We start from the raw sequence: 10,043 nt of genomic DNA, 5'->3' as shown, positions 1-10,043 counted from the left end.
TAGCTGGGGATTTGAAATTTTACAAAATGAGTAATTGTTTATAAACTTTAAAGTGCTAAAAGGATTTTTCACGTTAACATTACATTTCAAGTTACAGTAATATATATGTGCTGTGCCCATATTCATTAGGACTTTTTTAATGGCACTTTTATTTAAGAGACACTGCTGTATCCAAGTCCACCTTTCCTGCTTCTCCCCACCCTCCACCCTCCACTTTTGTGTGTTATCTTTGAATAATGACTGAATGCAGCTTAGTAAGGATTGGGGGTGTTGCCATATTATTAACTATGACCATATTCTTGAAACATCATAATAGTAATATTTCCAAAATAATCACTTTTTTATAGCTGTGAGACTATCGATACTGTCTGCATCTTCGTGAGACGCTGACTGTGCAGTTGTTGCTGTGCAGTCATTTAGTGCTTGCATCCACAAGTACTTAATGACTTCGCAATAATCAGTGTTACTGTGCAGTAGTAATGAGCTATTGCGCAGTCAGTGTCTTGTGTAGACATGGCCACTGAATGACACCATTCCCATTGTCCTTCTATGAGCATCTTGCCTAAGAAAGTACAGTATGAGACATCCATAATATGAAAGTAAAAAATATCCATAATATCTTTATTGTTCAAACCCTCATCCATTCCAAGTGCCTTTGTATGGGAAAATCTGCTGATTCACTCTCTGCATGTAAAAAGCCAGAGGTCAGTATTCTGTCAAAGCCATATTTTGGTATGTGCACATGGGGAGGACTGCTGCCTCCAACCACCATGCTGCCAATGAGAAGCTCTCATAAAGGTTGTTCTATGAGGGTAACCAGGAAGCCAGATGTGGTTTCTGATAGGCATCTGGCTGGAGGGTGCCTTTAGACATCATAACTTCGGATGGTGGAGCAAATCGGACTAAAATAATGCTCTTGAATTACTGCTTTCCACCTGCCATTGTTTACTTGTCTAAGGAAGTCCTTCGAAATTTAATTCTTAAATTGGCCTGATAATTCCTATATTAAAAAAGAATATGTGGAGAATATGAGGAGAATATGCTTCTCCTCAGCTTGAACATAAAGGATTCTTTTTCATATTAACATGTTTTCCAATTTTGTCATTCACAAATGACAGGATTTCGGGAGCTGAAACATAGTGATAGCTCTTTCCTCCTGTATTTGCATCTGAATGAGCTAACCTCATCCAATTTAAATGCTGTCTGCCATTTTTTGATACTTTTTCAAAATCTGTTGCTTCCAGTTTCTCTGATGTAGTAATAAACAGAACATACCAGGTAGAGTACGAGATAAGCCTAGTCTTCACATAATATTCAAACCAAATCTTTGTGCACATTCCAAAATGCCTTTATGAGTATCCATTATTTTCTATTATCATCCGTTCTTGTATATCTCAAGTTTTGACTTGGACTTGCTGTAAACATAAAAACAAAAATTACTAGTTGCATTCAGAATAATTACAGTCCAAAACCTGCTAAGAAACCTTCATTTTAGATTTAAGTCACTAGTGGCCAAAGTAGATGAAGTGAGGTTTCAAAGTCTTTGTTATTTTATTCATTGCTACTCATATTTTTCCTCAGTATTCTCTTAACCTCTTTGTCAACCCCCTTTACAGTTAGTGGGGCCTTTTCTCTAAACCTCTTCAGACTGTTTCTTAAGTCATCTCTACTACATTCATCATTCATGAATTGCCTCCAGTCTTTCTTTTGTTTTTTTTCTTCATCTTGCTTCTTCATTACAATCGTCCAAACTATTCCTGGCATTTCACTCTTCTCTGCCACCTTTTATGATTATTAAAAGCTGGTAGGGCTGGCAGGCTTAAGTAGAAAGACAAAATTATTGTTTTCAACTTGCCAACTCTGATCATAACCCATAATAAGATTCATTATTATATTCATGCTGGCCTTCATCATTTCCAACAAAAATCATATGAGAAATGATTATCTAATAAGTTATTTAAGAAAAATAAAACTGGGGAATTCTGCATTAAAAAAAAATCATGGCAATGAGCTGAGTGAGAGACTCACAGGAGGGAAGTTCATTGTTAAGGATTAAACTTCTAATATCTACGCAGCAGAATAAATATCCTCAGTACTGTAACTACAGATGATATTAATAAAAGCCTTAAGGATTGTAAGTCACAGGGATCTTTCAAGAAATAACTGGTAAACTAAAAAGTAGACCAGGGATCAGTTAATTTATTTGTCAGTTTTCTTCACAGACAGTTTATTAAATTTCTCAGAAATTGAGACATTTATATGAAACAGCACTGAAAACTTTTCCATTTACTTTACAGCTTGGTTGTATGACATGTGTTGGGCTTGAAAAATCTCCTTGTCACTAATGAATAGGAAGTCTTTCCCAGGAGGTGGCCACCCATTTATGCAAAATCTAAGGTGTTTTTAAAAATATTTTAAGGTCAACATTTTGGGGTACTTCTAAGCAACTAAATGCAAGTGGTCCAGTTTTCTGATGTGCTATTTGCAACTTTCCTTGGAAATCATTAAATGAGGCAGGTGTTTCATACACCTGACAAAGAGGAAACAAAATAGGGGACAAAATGTTGATTGTCAGTTTGCAACGAAGCAAATTCCTCCTGCATGGTTAATTTGATATCTCTGTATCAATTTGGGTATTGCTCCTCTCAGAGGAGCTAAAGATTGGATCTAGCAATCAGTAAAAGGTTTTTCCACAGTTCAGGAGAACAGATAAGATTTTGTTCTTTGCTGTTTATTTTATCATTTATGTGCCTGTTTTTCCCTCCCAGGAGATTTATGTAAGCTAGGTCACTGCCCTTTGGAACCTGCAATTTAATTTAGACTGCACTCATTTGCTTTCCCTTCAACCTCACCATACCTGAGGTAGGCCACACAACCAGTTCAATCAGATGAGTATATGCAGTCTAATCCATTATCAGGTCATGCTGAATCCTAGGTGACTTATTCTGTGGTTAGCAAGGCACAGCACTATACGCTCCTAATCTTTTAGACTGTCCAGATAAAGACAGGACCTCTTCCTTTAAGACAGTGTGATAGTCGAGCATGAATTTGACAGATATCTCATAGCAGCCTATGCTTTATGGTAAGGACTGCAAGAGGAAGGGGTGGGGGTAGAAGAGAATTCTGTGATTTCAGAATACAGCAGTGAATTTCAGTGCGTGAAAGCTTGTGCCACACACATGCAATTGTGCATGTGCACACATGCACAGGCATGCACATAAGGGCATGTCCAGCCACATTTAAAGCTGTACAAACTGGGGCAGCTGCTAGCACAAGCCCAGAATGAGATTTGAACACACATATCCAGTTCATGATAAGATTTCTCAGTTGCTCTGTTATTGTGCCCCATTAAAACCAGTGCACATCTCTAAATATGTTGATCTGTTTGTTTGCAGTAATGTATCATATTTTCATTTTCATTACATTCTATAGTACTTTTCCAATATTCAAATAATTTCTCACAAATTATAATTATTTGAATATTAGAAAAAGCATATTAATTCCTACTAATAATTTGACCAGCTGCATTATGTTGTTTTATATATGGGTAGTAGATTGGTAGCTAGTTGGAGACTCCTTATTTAATCCACTCTCAGTAACTTATTCATCTTACTGATTTGTGCACATTATTTAGAGTATACAGAACTGATTTACACAGAAAAATAAATACAGTTATCAATTTGTAAATGCCAAATTTATTTTATCTGAATTTTTTTTCATTCAAAAGAATGAAATACTGATTTTAAAATGTGCTATAGTTTTAGGCTTGAGCACAGATAGGAGCTTGTATTGAGAGATATAAGAGTATTTTCATCTTGATCTCTGACTTAGGAGGTTTATAGTGGAGTCATCAAGTTTGGGTTGATTGTTCTTCTAAGACATCTTACACCTTAAACCTATCTACAAACCAGATTGGCTATAGTTAAGTACCAGAAGTTAAAAATAAATAGTCATTGCTGCCATTGAAGATTCTTTTCTGTCTATAATTGCTGTGATTCATTTTTCCCCCAAAGGAAAACATGTTTGAATTGGAAGAAATAATGAAAGTTCTGACAAAGCACAAGGTCATTTCTAGACAAGTAGAATGCTGTTCTTCCAGGGCCGGGTCTGTTGCCTACTGTAGTCAATAGAAATGTTTCAATTTACTTCAATATATGTGGGTTCAGACACCTCACCCTATTTAAACATGTTCTGAAGTCCATCTTCATCCAGTGAAGCACTTAAACATGTGGCTTAATTTAAAGCAATAAAAACATGTTATTCAACCATGTTATTAAAATTATGCTGAGGCTTAAGCACTTTCTTCAATTAGGGGCCCGAGAGAACAGTTTGTGCCATGAAAAACTTATTTAGAAGTACTTGTGTTGCTACTGTATATGAACTCAGTTATTTCAACTGTCCAGGGCCTTCCCCACCAGAAATCATGCTCCCTGATTGACCATTCTAATTGTTTGATTTGGAAAGACTTTTGTCATAAGTTCTCTTTTTGGAGTAAGGTAGAACATTCTCGTACCACTTCTTTCAGTAGTTTGGAGAGAAAGTTGCTTCTCCTTGGCAAAGACAGGTACAGAGAAAAAAGGAGTAAGACAAGGGGAGGGAAGAACAATTTTGAAAGAAAGTATGAATGTACCTTAGTTCTGAGGTTTTACCAACATTGGTCATTATCCTGTGCAGACATCTTCTCCAAATCATTTTTCACAGTAAACCATCATGCTTCCACTAGACAAAGGTTTGCTATGAACACAAACAAAATAGTGAATTGAGAAGAATGTGTGTTTCCAAGTTAGGATTAAGGTAGGATAGTCATTTTGACTAGGACTCGGATTCAGATTTGACAAATGGATTAGGTTTATTGTCCGTGTTCACTGTACCAGTTGTCTGAAATAAACTATACCTTTTGTTGAAGACTTCACTTACTGGTGCCTCCTTTTTATGCTTTGTATGAGTTCATCCAAATGTCATTTATGAACACTTACCAGCTTTTCCAGGAGTAGAAATCTATCGATAACTTCATTTCCATGTATATGCTAGGTAGTTGTATGAGCCAGTATTATATGGGATTCTGTATTCATAGAATCATAGAAAATTAGGGTTGGAAGGGACCTCAGGAGGTCATCTAGTCCAACCCCCAACTCAAAGCAGGACCATCACCAACTAGATCATCCCAGCCAAAGCTTTGTCAAGCCGGGTCTTAAAAACCTCCAAGGATGGAGCTTCCACCACCTTTCTCAGTAGCCTGTTCCACTATTTTACTACCCTGCTAGTGAGAAAATTGTTCCTAATACCTAACTTAAATTTCCCTTGCTGCAACTTGATGCCATTGCTCCTTGTTCTACCATATGCCACCACTGAGAACAGTCTAGCTCCATCCTCTTTCAAAGCACTCAGGTAGTTGAAGGATGCTATTACATCCCCTCTCAGTCTTCTCTAGACTACATAAGCCCAGTTCCCTCAACTTCTCCTCATAAGTCCCCTCACTATTTTGTTGCTTTCTCTTGTACTCTCTCCAATTTGTCCACATCCTTTTTGTAGTGGGGGACCCAAAACTGAACACAGTACTCCAGATGTGGCCTCATAAGTGCTGAATAGAGGGGGATAATCACTTCCCTTGACCTACTGGCAGCACACCTACCAGTGCAGGCCAGTATGTTGTTAGCTTTCTTGGCAACAAGGGCACACTGTTGGCTCATATTCAGCTTATTGTCCACTGTACCCCTAGCTCCTTTCTGCAGAGCTGCTGCCCAGCCAGTCAACCCCCAGCCTGTTCTGGTGCATGGGATTGGTCTGTCCTGAGTGCAGGACTTTGCACTTGTCGAACCTCATGAGATTCCTTTTGGCATATCCTCCAATTTGTCCAGATCACACTGAATCCTAACCCTACCCTCCAGCATATCTACTATTCCCCCAGTTGGTGTCATCTGCAAACTTCAGTGCACTCTATGCCATCTTCCAGGTCGTTGATGAAGACATTGAACAAAACTTGCCCCAGAAACAACCCCTAGAGCACTCCACTTGATGCTGGCTGCCAACTAGACATCGAGGCATTTATTATTATCCTCTGAGCCTGATGCTTCAGCCAGTTTTCCATCCACCTTCCAGTCCATTCATCTAGCCTCTACTTCCTTAGCTTGCCTGTGAGAATGTTGTGGGAGACTGTATCAAAAGCCTTGCTAAAATCAAGGTATACCACATCCACTGGTCTCCCTGTGTCCACAGAGCCAGTCACCACATCATAGATGGCTAACGGGTTGGTCAGGCATGATTTGCTCTCAGTGAATTCATGCTGACTGTTCCTAATCACCTTCTTCTCCTCCGAGTACTTGGAAATGGATTCCTTGAGAATCTCTTCCATGATTTTTCCAGAGACTGAGGTGAGGCTGAATGGTCTGTAGTTTCCTGGATCCTCCTTTTTCTTAATATGGGCACTATGTTTGCCCTTTTCCAGTCATCCAGGACATCTTCTGATCACCATGAGTTTTCAAAGATGATGGCCAGTGGCTCTGCAATCACATCAGCCAGCTCGCTCAGCATCCTTGGGTGCATCCCATCTGGTCCCATGGACTTTTATATGTTCAGCTTTTCTAAATAGTTCTTAACCTGTTCTTTCGCGACTTTTGGCTACTCACCTCGTCCCCAAACTGTGCTGCCAGGTACAGTAGTCTGGGAGCTGACCTTGCCTGTGAAGACTTTTGTGCAGCTTTTTCTGCATCCTCTGTCACGAGGTTGCTTCCTCCGTTCAGTAAGGGACCCACACTTTCCCTGATCCTCCTCTTGCTACCAACATACTTGTAGAAACCCTTCTTGTTACCCTTCCTGACTTCATCCCAGCATGCCCAAGCAATGCTCTTATACTTCTCCCTAATTATTTGTCCAAGTTTCCACTTATACGCTTCCTTTTTGTGATCTAGGTTACTGATGAATTCCCTGCTAAGCCAACCTGGTCTTCTGCCATATGTGCTAGTTTTCCTGCACATTGGGTTGGTTTGTTCCTGCACTCTCAGTAGGACTTCTTTATAAAGTACAGCCAGCTCTCTTGGACTCCTCTCCCCGTCAGACTGGCTTCCTAGGGGATCCTGCCCATGAGTTCCCTGAGCGAGTTGAAGTCTGGTATCTGAAGTCCAGTATCCTTACTCTGCTGCTCTCCATCCTTCCTTTCCTCAGGATCTTGAATTCAATCATCTCATGGTCACTGCTGCCCAAGTTCCCATCCACTACTACATTCCCCAGCAATTCTTCCCTGTTTGTGAGCAGCACGTCAAGAAGAACATGGTATCTAATTGGCCACTTCAGCACTTGTACCAGGAAGTTGTTCACAGTACCAGGAAGTTGTCCACAACACGCTCCAAAAACTTTCTGGATTGCCTTCACACTGCTGTATTGCTCTCCCAGCAGAAGCAAAGGTGATTGCAGTCCTCCATGAAAACCAGGACTTATGATCAGGAAACTTCCGCTAAGTGTTTGAAGAAAGCTTCATGCACCACTTCCTCCTGGTCTGGTGGTCTATAGCAGACACCCACTACAACATCGCCCTTGTTGCTCTCCGTTCTAACCTTAACCCAGAGACTTCCAACAGGCCTATCTCTAGTTTCATACTGGAGCTCTAAGTAATCATATGGTTCTTTTACATAAAAGGTAACTCCTCCTCTTCTCCCCTGCCTGTCCTTTCTAAACAGTTTGTACCCATCCATAACAGTGCTTCAGGCATGTGAGCTATCCCACCAAGTCTCTGTTGTTCTCATCACATCATAGTTCCTTGACTATGCAAAGATGTCCAGTTCTTCCTGCTTGTTTCCCAGGCTCCGTGCATTCATGCACAGGCACCTAAGGTAACTAGTAGGGGTGTGCAAAGCAGGTCCTATTCGATTCAGGTTTGGTCCAAATCAGGGACAGTGATTCGATTTGTTGATTCGGATCACTGTCCCAAATTCGATTTGGCCAAATCTGAATCTGAAGATTCAATGCTGATTTGGAGAATCAATGATTCAGACATAAGCACAGCATAAAACGTTTTTCTACATACCTTGAGGTAGCAGGCATGGCCTGTGAATGCTGCAATGCTGGGGCACATGGAGCATCTTACAGGAGTGCGGGGGGCCCTCCACATGCTTGGTGGCAAACCAGGAAGTGGATTGGAAGTAATTCTGGTCCACTTCTGGGTCTGCTGGGGAGAATGCTGGGGGCCCCCCCCTGCATTCTCCCCAGCTCAATGATTGGCCACAGGGGGACCATGGCTGTCCCCCCTCAGACCCAGGAGGCACCAGTCACTGAGCTGAGGAGGTGTGTGTGTGTGGGGGGGCCCTGCACACTCCCCGGCAGACCCAAAAGTGAACCAGAAGTGATTCTGGTTTACTTCTGGGTCTCCTGCCACACTAGGGAGTCCCCCATGCTTTTGTGGGACTCTCCATGTGCCCCAGCATCACAGCACTCACAAGGTGCCTGCTACCTAGAGCACAGAAAAAACATTTAAAGCTATCTCTATGTCTGAATCTCCAAATCTCTCTGAATTGATTTGGAGGGTTCTGATGTGATATGGAGAGATTAAAGGGTTCTCTGATTCAATTTGGATTCTGAGATTTGGCCACCAAATTGGGCTGAATCTCCGCTGCATCGAATCAGGGACCAAAGCTTCGCACAGCCCTAGTAACTAGTTGATTGCCCTGATTTCTCAGGAAGTATGAGAACATCTCTCATGTTGCCCACTCCTACTTGCTCTTCCTTCAGGTCTCCTGCTTCCCCACTTACCTCAGGGCTTTGGTCTCCATCCCCCAGTGAACCTAGTTTAAAGCCTTCCTCACTAGGTTAGTGAGTCTGTTTGCAAAGATGCTCTTCTCTCTCTTCATCAGGTGGATCCCATCTCTTCCCAGCAATCCTTCTTCTTGGAACATCCCATGGTCAAAGAAGCCAAAGCCCTTCTGGTGACACCACCTGTGCAGCTAGGTATTAATCTGCAAGATGCACTCATTCCTGCTCGGCCACTTTCCCTTGACTAGAAGAATCAAAGAGAACATCACCTTCTCTGCTGCTTGCCAGGAGCCCAGACCCCTTCACCTTTGCACCCATCTCTGTAGTCACTTTTGATCCACTCAAGGTCTCCCCTGGTAGTATCATTGGTGCCCACATGGATAAGCAGCATGGGGTAGTAGTCAGAGGGCCAAATGAGTCTTGGTACTCCCTCCATGACATCTTGGATCTGGGCTCTGGGCAAGCAGCAGACTTCCTGATACAACAGGTCAGGTCACCAGATGGCTCCTTCCATCCCCCGTAGGAGGGAGTCTTCAACCACCACCACCACCCATTGCTTTTTGTTGGTGCTGGTTTTCTCACCTTGGTGAGGCCTGTCCTGTCCTCATCCATCAATGAAACATGCTCCTCACCCTCTGTTGCTAGGGCTGTATATCTGTTCTCCAAATGAACTGCTGCAGGTGGAGGTGAAGATTTATGTTTGCTGCTAGAGGTCACAAGCTTCCACCTTCCATCCTCCTGGGAGTCCATGTCCTCTCTTTTCTCTAGCACTGCCTCCGGTAGTTCTTTCTCCACAGTCCCAGAGGTGTCCTCCAGCACTGAATCGATGAACTCCTCATGGCAGAGGATGCTTCAGAGCCTCCTCCTGTAGCTCTTTTGCCTGTTCCCTGACATACACCACCAGAAATCACTGCTTACACCCCAAGCACTTCCTGACCTGGTTGTCACTGGAAGGAACCGGCAAGCTGCAGTCCTCATACTGCCAAACCCAGACCTGGCGGGGAAGCCTTAATGGTGATTGGTCCTGCCTGGACAGAAACCTCACATATGCAAGCAGTGGCAGTGGCTCTGGCATTGTGATGTACTCCAGCCACTTCCCTGGGTCTCTTAATCTGCCTTCTCTCTCTTACTGCTCTTCTTCCAAGCACACCTCGCTGGCTCCCGTGTCGCTCAGGGAGTCTCCTTTTATTCCCTGCTGGGCTCTGCCTCCTCGTTAGGGCTTCTGTCAGGCCCAGACAGCAATCATTCAGCCAGCAATACTCCCAGACTCTCAGAGCATACATCTCAAACACACAAAGCCC

The sequence above is a fragment of the Gavialis gangeticus genome, unplaced genomic scaffold, assembly GCF_001723915.1.
Source record: "Gavialis gangeticus isolate Ggan-Ray unplaced genomic scaffold, GavGan_comp1, whole genome shotgun sequence".
NCBI lineage: Eukaryota > Metazoa > Chordata > Crocodylia > Gavialidae > Gavialis > Gavialis gangeticus.
The sequence above is the reverse complement of the archived record's forward strand: the minus strand, read 5'-3'. Positions refer to the sequence as shown.